At 40.4% G+C, this 20,700-nt stretch overlaps 1 protein-coding gene and 1 long non-coding RNA gene across 6 annotated transcripts in view; both read left to right on the top strand.

The window, feature by feature from the left end:
- The first annotated feature begins 4,012 nt into the window (after nucleotides 1-4,012).
- On the top strand, nucleotides 4,013-7,197 carry LOC105569204. The gene is made up of 3 exons (XR_001009485.1): nucleotides 4,013-4,090; nucleotides 4,588-5,603; nucleotides 5,685-7,197. It is a non-coding gene; the product is annotated as an uncharacterized LOC105569204 (long non-coding RNA).
- A 2,331-nt stretch (nucleotides 7,198-9,528) lies between these two features.
- LOC105569205 (protein abrupt) overlaps nucleotides 9,529-20,700 on the top strand; it is a 90,066-nt gene continuing 78,894 nt past the window's right edge. For 4 of the 5 annotated variants that reach the window (XM_012025445.1, XM_012025449.1, XM_012025446.1 and 1 more), the window contains exon 1: nucleotides 9,529-10,211. The gene's annotated coding sequence lies outside the window, so the exon portion shown is untranslated. The remainder of the gene's footprint in view (nucleotides 10,212-20,700) is intronic. The other variant, XM_012025447.1, reaches the window with a different exon arrangement.

Consider the following 20,700-nt stretch of genomic DNA (forward strand, 5'->3'; position numbering starts at 1 on the left):
TTTAAGGGGATGCTGGAGTGATTCTGCACTTTCGCACCTTTTGCACTTAAAACTGTCTGTTTCGTGGAAAGATTTGTGTAATACACAAATTAAATGGTACGTGTACAGATGATCGAAAGCAGCTTGCTATTCCGGCTAAATTAAAGAACAATATGACATCACTGAAACTAAGTTTGTAAGTCTAATAAAAAATAATAGTGAGCAACACATACATACAGTACATGTAGTATGTGCTCACTATTATTTTTTATTAGACTTACAAACTTAGTTTCAGTGATGCCATATTGTTCTTTCATTTGGCCGGAATAGCAAGCTGCTTTCGATCTGTACACGTAAGCCTAAGCCATTTAATTTGTATATTACACAAATGTTTCCGTGAACTGACAGTTTTTAGGTTAGAAAGGTGCAAAAGAGCAGAATCACTCCAGCATCCCCTTAAAATCAGTTGTATTCAGTGCTTTCGCTTTATAAATTGTATGTATACGCTGTGCAAACATGTATAGTGCAATAGTCACACTATTGATCGACCTTAAACAACCGAATGAGTAAATGCATAATTATTTACAACGAAATTGCAAGGTGCAGGAAGATAAAATGCATTTATCATTTTGTTCCTTTATCAATGGATAGAATGAATATTTAATGGAGTAGATTTTTGCCTGCGTACCGAGAGAGCGTGAAGTTGCAGGGAAATTTAGCAGCCAGTTGCAACAGCACTTTTTAACGGCGCTTCAATGAATAAGTCATAAAACTAAGGAGTACTTTTCTTCCGTCATTCGAGAACTTCTGTCATTTAAAGTAGATACATTAAATAAATTCGTATTCCGAATAAAATGTAATTTAATTAGTCGCCGCATTGTACGCCGTTGCAAGTCATTTGTATATCACAATTCAGCCGACTCTCAGCTTCTCTACAAAATACGTCATTTTACTTGATATTTTACAACTGTCGCAATCACAGCACATTGAAATTATGTCCTATTTTTAATTTAGTTTGGCCAAAATAGAAATTATTCATTACTTGTGGCTTTAATTAACAGAAATTATTCAGTTTCATTTCGACATTGTTGTTTAAACAAGCAGAAAATTGATGGTATTCCATTAATTTAGCTACAAATTATTCAATTATTTAAATAGGACCGCAACACATAAATAATACTTCGGCGCAACATGACGGGGTGTTCCCTCGATTGTTCGCGATTAGTGGCACGTGCGCCGAATGTATTATGGCTAACAATCGGTAATATATTGGATTGGTAATGTGTTATATCGCTAACAATCGGCATTACGTTGAATCCTAGATATCGCAATGATCTGTCGTTCTCCAACATTATTTGGCACGCATGAAAAAGTCGTACAGTCCCGTGGCACTCTTTGTAATCCTTGCTTATGGTGAATTCAATTTTGTCGTTATTACACAACGCACGACACAGGTAATTCAATTTTACCGAGTCGAAGCGATATTTCACGAATGCAACGCGTGCTGTCTTCGTCCTATCGCGTTACCGCGTATTATTTGTCCGGCAGTCTTCGATAGTTTACTTCCGTTTCTTTCTCCCTGCCTGTTTACTCACAAAACCCTGTTGACTTCGCGATCCGATTCCCATGCTATCGCACCGACAACGGAAATATCGCTCACTTTGAATTCATTCGGGCGAAATCGTTTGCACAACAGTTTGTATAACACAGTTTGTATCTTCATTAATATCTCGTCAATTATCTTATTGTGCGTTTAAACGAAACATGAGCTCGTTTCTTTGCGAAATTTCACTCGATATTTCACTCGAAATCGTTGTATCCGAGGGACGTAAGGCAGCATTTGTGTAATCGCCATTTTACGAGAAGCTTTATCTTCTCTAGCGGAAAAAATTACTATAAATAACTACAAAAAATTGACTTGAAATAGAAATTTGTGGAAATTTTTATACCTTCGTTGAAACATTAATTTTTTTGTAAAAATATCTACAAAATAGTACCAGAAATTACGATGTTCTCAAATAAAAAATTATTGCAAGTAGTGTTTCATGAAAATGTGCAATTTTGTAAAAATTAGTACAAAACTTTACTAGTTTAAAAAATTTGAGAAACAAGATCTTAAAGAATTAAAACATCTGTTTACTTGTAGAATATTACAAAAATTAACAAAAGCGTTCCAATTCTAGCACTTTCATGTTGATTTTTTTATTACGCCTTTTAAATTTACGTAGAATTTCTTAGATTCTGGCAGTTATATTTTAGTTTTTGTAGTATTTTTTGTAAGATTTTTTGTAGAATTATTTCCTGCGGGGTTATTGAACGAAATTGAACTCGTTTCCTCGCGGAATTTCACTCGATGTTCGAAATCATATCCGAGGGACGCGAGGCAAAATTTGTGCAAACGTAATTTTACGAGAAGCTTTACAAGTGCGAGCAAAATTGCAGGGGCGCCGATGAAAGAAATGACGCTTTGCCGAGCGCCGCTAACGCGGAAGGTGCATCTTTCAGTGCAGCGATGGTTTCTCGGGCGAATATTAAAGTAGACGGTCTCATAAAGTCCCCGTATTCTCTCGGCGCGACGGCGTTATCATCATGACGATCGTTACAACGATAACGAGGTCGACCTAGTGCCGTCAAATCATTTGTTCGTTAATTAATGGCAGCATCATCGGGGAAGGCGTTGTCCCTAGACTGCCGTTATACGTGAATGATTGATTCCTCTTTGTCAAGGTCAGGCACGTAATTCCCTAAATATACGATAATTTTCACGATCGTTTCGTCGCGAGCAGTTAAATTGGACACATTTCTTCCTTATAAATATCTATAATACGTAAATAAGGAGAAAGTAAATGAGAATACACATATTTCCGTTATCTCTTAACTTCCTCGAAACAAATCGTTTCTGAAGCAAATTAAAGAACGCGAGGGAAAAATTCAGAAACCAATAATTGTAATAAACGTTTCTGAAAATGGTATTATCGTAGAAATCTATAAGTTGAGGCCACTCTTGAAAAGCCAAATCCCACCGGAGGAAATAAAAGTAAAATAGGCCATTGACAGGGGCATTAATGAATTTGTACAGGAGTGCACGCGGCTAAGGGGAGAATCCGATGCGTAAGATCCCGTGATGGTTCGCGGAAGCGGAGAGGGTAGCGAGGAGGCTCGCCTAAGGTGGGGTGGGTTGAAGTTAGGTCACGCCGCAGACCGCGAATGTAGGGCTGTGGGTCGCGCCCGGTCGAGCTCAGCTGCGCCGCGCGCGCCGAAGAAGGGGTTGCAGCTCGCCTGCGATCAGACGAGCGCGGCGCGCTACTTCCGTCCGCTCTCCGCTGCGCGCACCGGGGGGAAATCGTCGCGTGCCGCGTGCGAGGGTGGAAATCGCCGGCAATAATGGTGAGGCGAGCGCGGACGACCTCGGGGAAGCAGGACGGGTCCCGACCAGCCTCCCCCGCGAGACCAGTCTGGACCAATTCCGCGCGATGACGACCGCTCGATTTCGGAGGTCGCGGCGACCTTGCGCGCCTCTCCTCGTCGTTCGGCGCCCTCGGCGCCCTGGACGGCCCACGATATAACTTTCGGCCGCTCGTCGCACGTATTTCGGAACTTACGAAAATCTCGCTGGCGAACGTAACGTCCCTCGACGTTCTCTGGGGGTGAGTGGAGCACACCACTTCGGAGCTGTCACTTTCGCGCGCGCGGATGTCGGCCTCGACGTACGCGATCGGAACTCGGCAACGGAGGCCTTCAACGTGGGACGGCGGGACGGTAGTTTGACCGGTTGACGCGGACGCGACTCGCGAGCGGCCGGGGAGAATTTTCGCGCGGAACGTTCGAGGTCGACGTAGCGGTTTCACTACGTCGATTCGACGGCTCGCTCTTAACGCGGTTCGCACCACCTCGATCACCCTCGGTAGACTACGGCCCCTGTCGTCTTGGCTCGGCTCGCACACCATGACGTCACGCGGACAGACGAAAACCCCGGCGGTCTGGGGTATCGATCGCGTGCGCTGGCGCAGCCGACGCTTCGCGCCGCGACGCTGGATAATCAGGAGGCAGACGCGGGACACGTGGCTGAGACTGCGAGGGATGACAGTTCGGGGGCCTCGAGCTCGCACAGGTGATTCCCGGCTGTAAAAATTATTGACACCCCATTTTCTAACGACGGCACCCCTCGTTTCGCCGATACGTTTGTAGATGTAATTGCGTCAAATGCTTGAATTCGAGTCCTTTTACATGAGCGACGTGTACACGTTAATCTTTTATCTCATCGTTATGAGATAAAACGATGAGTCAACGGCACTTTATACACATAAGCATCGATGTCATTTAATAACTCACTGGTATCAGGGCGCGAGAGCTTTCGCTCGTCGGTGCTTCACTGGCCTAGCACCATTGTTCTTCGCGAATAATTGCTGTAATAACTTGGCAAAAATATATTGGAATTAATTCATAATTTGAATATTTAAAGACGCGGAATAATAATGCCATTGTTCGTCGCACAATTGACGGTAGACAGTTAGGGCTTTTCATTCTTAAAATATCCACGTATTGTCGTGTACACCTGTCGATATTCCGATGCCCGATTGTTCAAATACGATATTCGATTTATCGCAGTGTCGACTGGTCGCTGTTACGGCGCGGCGGAATGATTTTTCATTAATCTGTTAATTCTTCATCCCTGCCGGATTTTAAGTGGCTGTAGAAACAATTCCGCGGTAAGTAGTAAACGTAATTTGGCGACGACCGTGACGTCGGGCGTTATTAAGCCTAAACAGCACTTTACAAAACGGCGCGATAATTCTCGAGGAGGCTCAGACTAAAAGGGGAATTAGTTAAATTTCAATTAAATTAACGTGCACGCTCGTTATCGTCGTTCGCGCAATTCTATTCAGAGAGCAGAATCGGTTGCGTGGCTTCATTTTCCCTCCAGCTATCGCGTTGCCTGTCAATTCGACATTTCTTCATTCTCTGAGGCTGTCATTCTGAAACTTACGTTATCTCTCTTCCTCATAAACTGCCACTCTGACGGTTTCGAAACGCGTTCCTACTCTGTATTATTTTGTAATTATTACATTTGAATTAATTACAATTAGTTTAGTTCATTAATAAACGTAACAATTATATTTTGTAATTATTAACGTTTTACGTAATTACATTCCTTCCAGACAATGAAGTGTCATTTAAAAATTGCACCGACTACAATGCAAATTACTTTCATTCACCGCCTAAATGCCGATGTAAAATAAAAGTTGGTAATAAAGTTTCAAAGTGATATCATTAATGCGTTAATTGCTGTTGTTTACCAGAGAACCAAGTGTTACAAATATTAACTTTATTTGGATACTCGCGGCAAGCAAACCGTTTGTAAAACGATTTAAAAATTTCCTCGAATGTCCCTGTTAATTTACAAAAAGCCATCGGGTAAATGTCATTCGCGTAAATATCACTAATTAAAATGTTGTGCACTTGTCACGAACGTTGCGTTGTTATTACAACGTAGCGATAGAAGAGTCGTGAGATTTTATTTTACAGCAAACTCTACAACGCAACCTATATAGAAATATAGAAGGAAAAGGACCAATTTATATAAATTACGGAAATGGAATCCGTTTAAATGGGAGAGAAAGTAGGTAAGGGGGCGATAATGTAAACTAAAAATACTTTTTTAATTATTTTCATAGTAGAAGTAATGGGCTAATGATTTCCATTAGGAAAGTTCTGCTTGACGCTGATTAATGTGCGCAATGGAAGGGAACCGAAGCTGGCGGTAGATGGCAACGTCCCTTAGAGCAACTTCGGTATTGCAACCCCTGCGATTGTGCGAAATTGCAAATACCGACATCTACCGGGGGGAAAGGGAAGTAAAACGGAAGGAGTTGAAAATGAAATAAGTGCGACACTTTTCCGTACATCGGCGCGCAACTTTCCCCTGCAAATCTCTTACCATTACCTTCAGCGATAACGCGAATATCTGAGGCTGTCTCCGGCCAGTCACCACCTCTTGGTAAGCTTGCAGTCGCGAATGCTCGGGGTGTGTCTTCAGCGCGGGATATCGATCGCGTATCGTTAAGGGTGACAGCGAGAACTACAATTTACAATTGGTATGCTTGACGTTACGTGCTGGCGTCTAGGCATTTAGAACGCGTCAACGGAAAAAGATGTTGGGGCGACAAAAAAAATTACCGCTGTGAGATTAATTGCGGTAGATACCATTCGCCAATGAGAAATATTTTGTATAATTGATGAAAACTATACTTAAAATATTATACTTAAAATATTATAGGCATAAAGCCTCAAAGGAATTATTGAACAGAGAAAAATATTAAACATGAATTAACACTATTAAACATGCATAATAATAGAAAAGACAAATGCGTAGCGCTGCAGCGTTAAAATGTACACACACACGTTTCATATATGTACTATATGTATATATAATGAAGTTAAAAGCAGTTTTCTAACAAAGGATTTTCAGGAAAATTCTCAATCCAAAATTTAAATTACATTTTTCACTGTTGTTGATAGAATTTGCTGGCCTGTTACGCATTGTGAATCTATTAGTATTAAAATGCCAACCGCTGAAAGCATAACTGATGACCTATTGATCACGTATTTATGACTTTTCTGTAACGCAGTAGGAGATCACCGACAGCCAGATCGTATCACCGATCTTATTTGCTGTGCATAAATTCCTGTCCCTTGTAAAATTGTGAAAAACGTAAGTAATATGACGGAATAAAATAAGCAGTACTTAATTAATTGTAGTAAATAATTTTGAAATTTCTATACAATTTTTATACGTAACTTTGTATATAAATAAAAATACTGTGATATGTAAGGATGTCTTTCTTGGCGTAAAATAGCAAAACAAAATTTGCTGCACAATTAACGCGTTGAGCAACATTTATCGTATTTATTAAATATTGAGTGACAGGAGCTTGTTGGATTATCTATAAAAATTCAATTTAAGGTCAGTATAAATCCAAAGCGTGGATGTACGTGCCATAATGAAGTTATCTTTCTGCCCTTTATGCACTTCGAACAGCTCAATTTAACTCTTTGCACACCCAAAATTTTTCTCAGTTAATATTACTTGATATCTGTTTTAATTTTTACAGTTTTTCTCAATCACACCAATTCTTTTCTCTTATTCCTTTCACGTGCGGCATTAACAAACTTCGATTTCCTCTGTACTTTTTTTCTTGGAAATTTTAATGATCGCTTCAAGTTCTTTCGCACGAATTCTACTTTATATAAATCCTAGTTTGCTCTGTAGAAAGTTGAATATTGCTGCGTGTTAAAATGTATATATTCCTAGGTACGTTATGGGATTTTTCAGAATGGTTTCCGATCGGAGCTGCTCAGTTATTTCCCAGTGTGTTTTCAAGGAAAAACGGAATAAAAATTTCAATTTGAATTAATTCCGAAAAATTTCATAATACGTGTCCTGCAATGGGGTGTGGACGATTAACGTAAGCCCCATCATATAATCTGTCTTTGCCCGTCCATTTACCGCGATACACATGCGTCGATGTATACTTAGTATATTGTATACTAGTGTTCGCAATGCTGCGTATGTGTTGCCCGGTTATTTTCTCGCGCAAGCGCACAGTCGATTTCATGCAGGCAAGACTAGACAGACTGTTGGTACTTTTGCTACGTCGTTCAGATGGCTATGCACCTTCCAAGGGTATATAGGGATCTAAGCGCTGTGTCTATTTTCTTGTACGTACCTATTTGAGCATCGTTTCGAACATATTTTTCGGTATTAGTGACGCAAGTGTTGAAAAATTTTCGAAATATTGACACAGTAATGTAAAGCTTCTCTTTACATTACTTTACAGAGTAAATAAACCGTCAGGTAATTGGGGCTAAAACGCATTCTTTTGCATCTCTCAGGTGATTGATTGACGCTGTTAGAATCTTATTGGTTAAGTTTTCCCTACGTGTCATGGAAAGTTTTACAGGGCTCGAGGAGAATAGATGCCGATGAAAGAGATGCGACTGTCAAGAATTTCCTATAAACTTCTACAATGTTTCATTTTCTCAGTACATACCTTCGTAGACTTAATTTGTCGAAGTTTTGCAATTTTTCCTCGTCGATTTTGAACATTCATAATTTGATAATATATCCATACGAAATAATTTATTCCTCGAACATTACAATAGCACAAACAGTAGCAGTAGCGAATGGTTACTTATTTTTTAAAAGTCACTAGTCAAAGAGAGCGTCGCGTTTATGTCCGCGTCGTCACCAAAAATAAATAATGCATTCCTAGACGCATTCCTAGTGTCAATTAATATTCCGTGATTATAAAAAATATTTGCAAATAATTAATCAGCGTTGAATGCGATGTCTGAAATGCGATTGAATGCGCGGTATTCAGAGTGCCGTGTTCTAGATTTCGACAAAAACATTTAAAAAATTTGGTTGGCGATTAGAATTAAAAAAAAAACGTCGCGGCGAATAACGCAGTTGCCTGCGGAGTCTACCTCAAAAAAGACAACACGACTGCTAATTCTGAGCGACTATTCTCGTTGGTATCGATTGCTTTCTATTCCGAAACTGTGACATTAAAGATGTCTGTAAAAGTGTGTATTTTCGTCATCCCGAATCTAGCACAGAAATATCTAAGTGAGCGCTGTAATATCCATATCTTCCTGATCCAGGCTTCGGTAGCGGATTCAGGCTGCCATTAAAAATTTACGAAAGCAACGACGTTAAATCTGTGATCAATTTTGTTAATTGTCTACGGAGAGGAATATTAAAGTAGGACTGCGAGGCTGTTTAATATTTTCATCGGCTAATCTTTGTCGCGTGCAACGACAGTTCTATCTTCTCCGTTTACCATCTTCTTCTCGCGATCGAACGAATCTATTTTGATTAATCAGATTGTATGTACATATATCTGTGCGTTGAGATCGCGTCTTCTTCAAATACTTTCTCGTCGAGCCGTAAAACCGATAAAAACTGCACGACAGCGCTGTGCCAATCGGTCCTCAATTCCAACAAAGAACTAGGGCCGTGCGATCGAGCTTTTGCCCCGAAAACGCGCGATCTCGGCGATTGATCGTAAGAGAGATTTCTCGAGAGATTTCTCGAGAGATGCCAAAATACATCGGGAAAGAATCCCCCGCGCGGGCAGGACGGGCACGTTCTGCCTCACGAGACAGGACGCGCGGGGCGATTTCCGCGACGCGCGAGCCGCGTCCGCTCGTGAAAATGATTCCTGCGCTAAAATCTCGTAACCGGAAGACGTAAAGTACGATCGCACGTCGCCTCAACGATCAACATCCCCAAGTTACGCCGCAAGGTGCCAACGTTCTGAATCTCCACCTCTTCTCACCCCGTCCCTCTCTCCCCGCCTCCTCTCTCTTCCTCTTTCATCGGCGCGTCTGGTGGGGGATATCAGGCTGCAGGCTAATGGTAGGAATTCCGGCTTGGTGGGGGTCGATTCGTCTACGAGTGGGGACCATATGAGAGCACAGAGAAGTGAGTAGGTGCCGGGGGGGGGGGGGCGGCGGACGGCAGGAGGGGTAGGAGATGGGCATGAGCAGTAGAGGGAACGGAGTAGCCGCCGAAAGCGCAAAGAGAGCCATAATTCGCCGGGCCGCCCCGCAATCAGGTTCGTGCTTTACAATCCGCCTTACTCGCGACATTCGTCGTCGGACGGAATAAAAAAAAGAAAGAAAAAAGGACGGTATATAGTGTTTTTACCTATGTTTAATGCCGGATCGGACCGCTCTCGTGGTCAGTCGTCGGCTCTAACGTGCTTAACCGCGGAGGCGTGAGAGCGTGCGTGCGCGCGTTTTTAAAAGCGACTCATTGATCTTGACGCACAGTAGCATTCGCGCGCGCGGCCTCCGAGCGCGGTTCGTATGTCGCGCTTCCGAGGAGACGTAGTCGAGTGCCGCCGCGCGCGCAAGAGAGAGAAGTAGTGGTGCCGAGCGGAGAGGCGCGCAGGAAAATGAAAAGGAACTCAGTGCCTCATTGACAGCTTCGCGCCGAAAGTCATCTCCCGCCTGTCAGTTGATGCCGGGGATCCCTCGCGCAGCACGCGACTCGCTGGAGATTCCCAGCCCTCGGCTCCGATCGATTTCCACATGTCGCTCGCGCCAGGACGGCGGGACCCTTCGTTCATTGTTATCTCCGACCCCTAGTGCGACCCCAGGCACCGGAGAGAGAGAGAGAGGAAAAAAAAATACAGGCCGCAGATACCAAAGATACCGGAACGGAGGTAACCATCGCTACGCTAATTTCGTTAACTCGGCTCCGATCGAAGGGAAATGTGCAGTCGCGAAATTGTATCATTCTATTGTTAAAGTGCCGCTTTCATTTCCCCCCCCCCCTTCTCCGATTTTTGGTGTTAAACGTGCGTTCAATCGTTATACTTACTCGCGCTCCTCGACCTCGTGTGAGAACCATCGCTCCGGCGTTCTCCAGCGTCCGAATTGTGTAGCGTCGTCGTTCTCCTTCTCCTCCTCGTCACCATCGCCGTCGCGTTAAATGTGAGCTGCTCCACCTACACGCACGGGCACTTCTAAACGCACGACAAACACGCACACACGCGCGCACACGCATGCCCGCGAAAGACACTTGGCGTGCTCGGAGAACGACGGTGCGCGCTCGCGCACGTGCACGTCGGTGCGTACACAGAGTCACGATTCTGTACACGGTTCTGATTATTAACGAGTTATTACTGCGATACTAATTAAGTTTAATCGCAAGGCCGCCCGTTCGTTAAAGTTAATTGCACGATCGACCACGGCCCACGCCATTAATTGCGCCGCCGTCCTGCTCGTTGTTCGACGTGCGCGCTTTTATAGTTGAGCTTACGTGTTTTGCGATCGTGAACGGATCCGCGTGCGAGGTGATACGATTCCTCGCGGAAATACACCGCGCATTCGCGCGCGTTTAGCAAGGTACCACGCCGGACGTGTGATATTTCACGCGGCGCAATGATTTCGTCGAAATTTGCGGCGTCGGTCCGAATGATTCACGCCCGGCCACGTACAAGTAAACATTTATCCTTTTGGCAAACTGTCAATGCGCGGTCAAGGGTTTCCCTGGGTTTATTTTTGTCAAATACTGCAAATTGCCGATTGCTTATATCGAGTTACGCGTTACGCGACGTATATTATGTATATCGCGCTTCGTGTAATCAATTGCGTTATACATTTTCACAGGAGATATTTTCTCTCCTTGCAGTATCTTTTAAACGGAATTGCTCTCGTGGTCGCTGGTGTTATTGGAAATTATTAGACGGGTATCTACTTAATTTAAATCGAGGTATCCGATACGGGAAAATTCGCGGCGGTTTATTTCGCGCAAACGTCTCGTTTCTTTTGCATCACCTGTTCTGCGAATTTACAAAAATAGCTGACTCGAGATCGTGAAACATATAGCGCTTTCTTTATTTCCCAGTAAAAAAAATTGTTAGACGACATTTTCTTATTCCGCTACGACTTTATTTATTCGGTTTCCTAACGCACAGATTAAGCGATCATTAAGGATCGCTATTGAATGCTGGATAGTAAATGCCGATAGCTTTTGCGTTACGAAATTCTCATCTTTCGCAAAGTTGTTGCCAAACGCAATAATGTCTCGAGGGATTTTCCAATTTCGTCACATTTCACTACTCCAATATGTGATCGTACTATTTTCGATAATCGATTATTAAGAAGATTATTATAGAGATTTACGTTATTTAATTTAACGTTTATTCCGAGAGGGAAACCGTTGAAGACACTGTGGTGTACAGATTTGCGGCATTGCTGGGCATTACTAGGCATTTTTTCGGCATTAGTTTGGGCATCATAAAGATAAAATAAGATAAGAAGATTAAGTAATACCCACTGGGCATTAGTGGGCATTGGTGTACAAGATTTTGGTCAGCGGTTTCCCCCTCGGTTTCTTCTCTGCTGAAAGCAATAGGTATTTAACCATTTACAAGGAACTTTGTGAAAATTTTGTTATCCTGTCAGAAGATGTCGAGGAAATATCTTTGATCAATCGATTGACAGCGGTTAATGACAAGTGACTTATATATGTATACAATTTCGTGATTTTTTGAAACAAACACGGACGTTATTGCAAGTTTGATAATGCATATCTATGTAACGATGATAAATCGATTACGATAAATCGCGTACCGAACAATGATAATAAATGTAGCTCGACGTGCTGCCAACTTTTTCTCGTTTTCGACTTGTCATCATAATTTTACGTTACTGTCGCCATTCGTCCGATCGATTTTACATGCCGAATAATCATCCTGTTTACCTAATGTCGCAATTTCCCGCAGTGGTTGCCTGATTTCACGATTTTCATGCGCGTTGCCTTTGACATTAAGCCTTGATAACGCTGGTCGCCGCGTGGATTGAACTTTGTTTGTCATTTCTGGTAGATCGTTGGTCGCGGAACCTGAATCCGATCGTAGAATTGCGCTGTCTCCTCTAGTTCTGGAAAAATTGACAAGAAAGTTGCGAGAAAGGTGTTTTTTACCATATCTGACAGTCTGCTACTGACAAGCCCGAATAAACCTGAGGAGCTAAGAAGTTCCTCCAGTGCTCAAAATGAAGAATAGACAATGCAATTTAAGAAAAGATCATATTCCGTTCACAGTTACCTACCATGAATTATGACGAATCGTTTTTGTAAGCTACGGGCACTACCAGCTGTTGGACACTTGCACGGTAAGTCAAAAGAAAAGTAGATTTTTCATATAATTAGACACCAAAGGATTATATTCGCATTTACTCGAAATCCCTGAAATCTAAGTCAACATGCCCTGAGACCATAGATCCCAAAATACAATTTTAGGTTCACTTCGTCATAATTCATGGTAGGTAACTGCGAAATATGAGTCTTTTCAGGCTTAAAGTACTTTGTCTATTCTTTATTTTGAACATTTAAAGAATTTACTATCGCTTCAGGTTTAGCAGTAGCAAATTGCCAAATGTGGTCAGAAACACGTTTTTTTGCAATTTTCTTTTCAATTTTCTCAAAAACCGATCTACGATCGGATCCATCTATCAAAACTCTACCAGAAACAACAAAGTTGTATCTACGCTTAACGCGGCGACTAGTGTAATTAACTATTTACTTCTACACGACTGCTAGTATATCTAAAATTGCATCACACCGAAAGTAAAGTTTTCCCTGGTAGAAACAATTTTATAAAATATTAAAACATTAAATACTCCATAATTACTCAATAAAATGATTAAAAATAATACATTAATGTTATTTTAATGTTAAAACGTTCTTAAAATTAAGTACTGTCGAGATATCTTAATCTCGAATTTATTATTTGCTAAGGAAAAATTAAGGAAAGTAAACTGACAATGTTTTTCTTCTTTAACGCAAACGTGAATATAAATTACATTATATAATAAATAATAAAAGAGCTAATGCGAGACCAAATAGTTTTATTAAAGCGTAGAATAATTTATTGTCGTAACGTTATTTCTGAAAAGTTAGAATCACGAATTATAACAGAATAGTCAGAAATCGAAACTGAATTTTCGTGCAGATACCTTACCAATTCAACCATCAGGATATAATACTGTTTCCGGTACATATTTTGAAACGAACGTTTATAATTTATCAAACAGTATGCAACTTTGCTTGTATTATAAAAAAAAATTGATTGCTATACTGAACTGTTTCTTGGATGATTTGCTTTTCAAAATGTTAATTCCGATTATATTTCGCAGCAAATTATTGAAATTAACGAAATGTGATGCAACCATTAGGTAAACACCTGGAGTTATTAATTCATCATATACCTCGTTGTGTTTTACGTTAAAATTTATACAATGATAAATTGTACCAAAAAAATTATACTCCGTTTCGCAAAATTAATAATTCATAAAAAATTAATAATTCTTTTGTATACAATTTATCATTGTATAAATTATAAATATTATAATTCCGTACGACAAGCGTAATGTTATAATACGTAAATTTTTGTCTCCATCTAACGGAAACTAGAACTTTATTTATGCAATATGGCTTATTTGACCTTTCAAACTAACCACCTCATCATTTCTTACTGCTATTCGTTATTCAGCCTTTGAGAAATACAAATTATGCAAAAACATGACAAATTCTAATAGATGTTTGAAACACCAGAAGTTTTTTATATATTTACTTCTTAATATATTTTGTGCAGAAATGTATTATTGCTTCTAGATTATAAAATTTTTAGTAATTTATTTGGTAGAATATTTCTGTATCTCCCTGTCTTTCTCTCTCTCACTCTCTCATGCAAAACCATCCCAGAAACATATGATTAAAAGAATGACTTTAGCTTTATTGCTTCCATATAAATGCATTTTCTATTATTGTAAAATTTTATCTTAATACTTAAATTATTAATATTTATTTTATTTTTATTTTTAACATAAATATTTGCACTAAATTATTATTCGATATTTAAGCGCGTAAATGGAAAATAAAGTAAAAATCTTAAAATAAACGTGACAGGTACGTTTATACGTTATATGTTTGTTTATTATAATAGAAATGTATAAATTTATATTTTATATATTAATTTATAAATGATAACGCACTGTAACGAAATTAATCGTTAGAATATTTTTGTAGTGTATAAACGTTTTATTAAAATCATTGGAACATATGTTATTACATGGTCATAAATAAACATATACCATACTTGCCCGACTTATTACAGAAATTTTATGTTGTTTGTATGTCAGTTTAAATATTGAATACTAATTTGTAGAAAATATTAATCTCAAAATATTTCCTACATGGAATTAATTGGTACTGATTTTTGTTTCTCAAGTTTGGCATTCATTTTATATTTCTCAAGTTCGCAAAGTTTCAAACAAAAGTCTTTAGTAATTAATATCCGTGCTCGTTAATTACTTCTTTATTTCCGCGATAGTATTGAACTGCTTTTACTCGCTGCAATTAGCGACTTTCTTTGCTCTCGCACCCGTACAAGATAACTACAGTGTAATCATAGAACGGAACTTTTCAGACGTCGTGCGCGGCGATATGGCAGGCACGCATATTCGTCGTATTGCGTGCGACGCGTGTGATCAATAAATCGTGTTCGTGCCTGTGCAGCACGAACACGACGATAAACGCGTGTGTGCAAGCACGCACACTTATACGATAGAATACTCGTGTAAGAACCTAAATCTGAACCGTAGTCTAACGGAAATCTATTCGTACACATCATCTTACGATGTGCCACGTATACACATACGTGTATTTCCAATATCTTGTTTTTTATTATAGAAGAAAAAGTTTACTTTTTTAGTGGACGTTTTCATAGTCGACTGCTAATTTCTAATAATAAAATTAGCAGTGGCAGTAAATTATTATATGAAGACTAATTGAATGGTTGGAATATAGGTATTTCACATATTTATCAAATAACTGGCAGTTAATTGAATTCAATTTATTCTAAGCAAAAATAATTATAATTAGCATGCGAATTCGCCGGGCCACACGAGGAAACTGAACCTAAAATAGATTTGCTTTAGAGAAAAGATAATAATGTGATATAAACTCACTCTTTTCCAGATAATCACGTGAGAATTAAAATTAAAAGGCTGAATTAGTGTGCAAATATTATTTAAAATCTTATTCAGTCTCCAATCTCATTCATCTGCTGTCATTCTAAGTAATTAATTGCTTGCCTTTCTGTGTCGGCGTGTCAGTCAAAATATACTAGAATTTCACATCAAAATGACAGTTGTTATCAATCACGAGTTTAACGGGTACGGATGATCGATTTGGCATTCGAAAATTTTGAGAATTTATGGACGACTGTTTCACGCTTAATCCCTAGACACACGTGGCATTTTAATTGATACACAAGCAGCCTTTTACGGTGGGCGCGATGAATGCGATTTCAACATTTCAATTCACGGGGAATTGCATCGCGACATTTACGTTTTAGAATACGCGTTTTCCGTACATCGGCGAACAGCTGCAGTTCAGCTGTAACGCTATTATTACTCATGATAATAATAGTAGACTATACTCGCTCCATACGCAAATTGCGTGCGCAAACAAAACAAGGTTTTCTAGAACTGGGTTGTTTTCCTTTTATAACTTACAGTACACTCGTTCACTACACGCGGCTCGTATATTCAAATTGTTCATTACTTGATGCTACGATGTTCTCATCCGTGCATCGTGTACGCGAGAAATGATAATCCGTCTACATTGTACCCGATTCCTCCAAAGGAAAAAAAAAAATTCACACACATTATTCAATAATTCCAATCGAGTCTGATACATTATTCAATCTGATAATTCGATGCGAATTGTAATCACACTTTGCTGCTATTTTCAACCACTTGCGCAATAGTTACGCCATTCTTTACACGTGCAGTTGGGTCAATTGTGAGGGTTAAAGTCTTACATTCTAGCTCATACCGATAGGAACAGTTCGCAGTCGCACTTCGCATTTGCGTACACCGAATTGCTGATCCATAATGTGGGAAACGGTGCTCCGCTAATACACGAAACCGGTCACGCGAGTTACGTGGATTAATAAATATGACATCTCGAACAAATGTGCGCGATCCCTCCTCCTCCCTCCCTCCCTTTCTCTCTCTTTCTCTCTCCCCCATTGTCTTTCTCTCTCCCTCTCTTTGTTACAACGCTCGTCGCCGTCGATTAATCTGTCCGGAATGAAATCCGTGGGAGTAAGCACGATTTCTAAATGTAATAACGAGAAACGCAGCATCATCCGGCTTCATAGACACACGAGAGCTTCGCGTTCGTCGCGTTCACTTTCTCCTCGTCTCTATCATCCCACGGGCTTCCCGTTGTGTTTTTGATAAATTCGATACGCGGCTTCCTGGACGCGAGTAGGAAGGAGAGAGAGAAAAGGGAGGAAAGAAAGAACGGGAGAGCGGGAGAGAGAACTCGCGTGGCCCATCCGACGCGTAATTAATGTACGCACGTGCATTATCCGGTAATGTATGCGCGCATATCGGGGAGGGTCAAACGGATCGACCCGAGTTTCATAGCGCTACAGTACGTCTCGCATTTACGCTCGCGCGTAAAAATAAATAAACATTTTTCCGAACTCGATCAAACTTCGTATCTATTATCGCGCGCATCACTTGCTTTATTTATTCTATCCAGTCCCCGCTCGGCGATGTCTCCGTTGTTTTTTTTTCTCTTTGTTAACGCGACGCGGGTTTGTTGATCACCAGGTACGTTTGCGTTTAAAGAGGATATCCCGTAGAGCGGGAGTTACAACGTTACAGCGTTGTGGGCGCGCACGTTTTAGAGAATGCGGGATTTTCTCATAATTGCAGGTTCGAACAACCAAGTTGACTTTGTTGCTTTAATTGCCGTTCGTTCGAGCTGTCAGTTTTAATACCGTTTAACAGCACACCCGAGAGTACATCGCTCAACGTTCATAAACTCACGCGTGACTCTCGTGCGACAGTACTACAGCAATTCTTGCGCAATTTGCTCATTTGAGCAAACCAGGACACCGCTTTGTTATTTTATTTACATATACTTCTGTAAACTGATGGGCTTATCGTTACGTTTCAAAGAATTAGCGAAAATCACCACGGCGATGCTAGTTAAGGAGCGAGACCCCTTCGTTCCGCGTCTTCGCACATGGCGGCCGATGGTTATTTGATCGATACGAACCCTCGGCTCTAAGCTTTTCACGGTGTGCATGGCCACCCCTTTATTAATGACTGACTCACACGCGTCGCGATAAGCTGATAGTCACGACCGAACGTTCGTTGTGTATGGGAGTCGGAATAATCGTTCTTTGAGATTACGCTCGCACGAGCGTGTGTACCGGGTATATAACGGAAGCGCAGGCAAAATACAGGAGCAATTTTGGAAGGATAAAAAGCACGATGGTATCTTTGCTTGAAAAATGAGCGCTGTTTAGCTGCTTATTCGCCGTGAAATATTTATTACATGGAAATCGAGGAGCGTTCGCATGATTAACGGCGGTAATTGGATTACGGTAACCACATTTTAAGAAATATTCATTACGCAATAACGGGTTTGTACTATGTTTTTTTTTAAATATTGCACGAATTATGATAAATATTTTACCGTACAACGCACTTGCAGTGTTTGCTCCGAAAAATGTTTTCATTTAATCCAATGTTCCGGAACATTTACATTTCAGGCGAAAAGTGTAAACTGTAAATACACCACGTCCCGATGATAGCAGTAGTTGCGCGTAACGAAGAGTGAATATTTTTTACTGTACGCTGACACGTTATCAGTATCGAATTCACACACTATTGAACAACATCGCGTGCAAGTTCGTGCTTGCGTCGTGACATTCATGTAAATTTAAAAGTGAGTTCCAAAGACGCCTACATTGACGAGGGTTAACTCAGCCAATTTGTAATCCAATCGCTACATTCGCCCGAGTACGTCAATAAGAAACGAGAGCGTCCGACGATTTGAAGCGCGTGTATTCGTTGCGTCGCGCGTTGCCGTTATCTTCTGATTATCAGCGCACGTACGTACGGAATTTAATCCCGCTGTTATCAAAAAGCACGGTCAGAAAATGAAGAGCGAATCATTCGTAAACACGAGAGTATCCATTCGGGTCTTTGACACGGGTGCATCTCCTTCGAAACCGATTCGATTTAATTCGGTGCGTTTCGCATGTTTTACTCTCTGCATTTTCGTACTTCGTGAAAACGTACCCGAAACTGGGACAAACTTAATTTTCGCTATTGTCAAAACGTCACGTGATATTTTAATGACGGATTTTCCGATTATTTAATTTCCGTTATAAGAATAGATAGCGTCGGTTAATTAATGTAATTGTTGAAATGTAATTCTTTTTTGGATGTCACATGACGGAAGCGGTTAATTTAGTTACTCTAAACCCTACAAGCTTATATCACCTCCGATAAGATATCGATTTTATCATTTGCGCGATTCAATTAAGCCGCAAATGTAATTTAGCAACTTCCTTGTTTGAAATTTATTTAACAACGGCGAAAGATAATCGCGATATTTATTATACGTATTCATTTATTATTGGCGCGGTATATTGGAATCGAAAATTATTTTTATAAAATTGAATATCAAATTAACATAAATGTTGCATCGCGCTGATTACTCATTTTATATAATTATTAATTATCCCCGGCGATAATCTTTCAGTTAGCTAATTAAATATTATTGTTCCGCACATCGAATGATAAAAGTGACGGAGTTACGGTACATCAAGTCAGATAAGGCGCCATACATGTATCTCGTCGCTCTAGCAATAATTTATTATTTGAAATCTCACGAAATCGCGATTAACAAAGATTTCGATGGAATCACGTCGATTTATTAATTCAACTTGTTTCCAACAATTGTTATTTGCTACATAAATTCTTTAGGCGCCCAATTTAATTCGTCCAGTTAATACAGCGAACCATCTCGCCGAAATGATGCATGACGCCAATCAATCGCGTCATTGTAACGCAAATTATGGTCGGTCTAAACAAGATAATTAAGATAAGAGGAAGCGCGTGGTGGGGAACGTCGCGGCGCGTTACATGACACCTAGCGTCGGCAAAAACACTGCAAATTAACCGAATTATGGAAGCGACGCGTTTGCTAATGATTTATGCGCGACAATGCGCCGGTAATTGCCACCGTGCGCGAACACGCGGTCTCTGTATGTGTGTCCAGCGATTAATTAATGAATCGACGGGCACGAGATTGCGGCCGCGAGATGATGTACATACATTCGTCACGGTCCGATGGTGGGAACGGAGGGGGGGGGGGGAGAGGGGGAGCGGGAGTAGGTGGAAGAGGAGGGCAATTGTCGGTGGGCAAACTTTGCCGATGATATATGCCGAGCCGTTGTTGAGGGACTGCCGGATATCGAACTATAATCTGGCGTAAGTGGTGGAAGGGACGTGATAGCATTGCGTGATTTGCAGCGGCAGGCATTATTTGAATGATTTAATTTCAATCATTGAATTAGCAAATGCCAATATTGTTTATAGTCGCGAGATAAATCGATAGACCCATATTGGGATTGCAACGCGCGCAACCATTGCTGGAATTTTGGATTCCATAATTAGGATCTCGCGTCAATTTTCCTATTTTCTTTTGTGCAGCGTTTATTACGAATAACGTTAATGTGAATTGTGACGAGTTTAAGATTACTGCTCGATAATTTTGATGTGTTATTGTTGGTATTGTTACTCTAATTACTGATATTGTCCGAAATTTTTAAGAAATATACGATTCCCATTGGGACCGCTAGTTCTTTTCTAATGAACTAGATTAACTGGTACTTTTGAATACCTTGCCGGTCCTTATTCGATACTTTCTACATCTTCGCAAATCTGTATTGAATTTCGTCTTCTCGTGTCTCATTGGATAACCTTCTTCTTGTGGGGCGGATCCTTTCAAACTTGTTCCTTTTTCTCCATTGGTCATCTATTCTTTAGATGTACCTTCTCCGTACCAACCCACTGTTTTCTAAATACTTCAAAATAAACTCTTACCTGAAAGAATCTCAGGTAAGGGTTCAAACATCTCCTCTACGACTGGCCAGTCTACTTCGTGTAACATGTTAGTTTTCAGAATGAAATGATCGTAGCAGCAATTTTAACTGCCAAATAATTCTAACACTTAAGCTTAATTAAAAATTATTTCTATTTTTATTCCTACTTAAATTTAGAACTTTTTACAAATATAGTTATTTTATGTCCAATCTGTTTTAATTT

Source organism: Vollenhovia emeryi, unplaced genomic scaffold, assembly GCF_000949405.1.
Source record: "Vollenhovia emeryi isolate VEMERY1.0 unplaced genomic scaffold, V.emery_V1.0 DF939125.1, whole genome shotgun sequence".
Lineage (NCBI taxonomy): Eukaryota > Metazoa > Arthropoda > Insecta > Hymenoptera > Formicidae > Vollenhovia > Vollenhovia emeryi.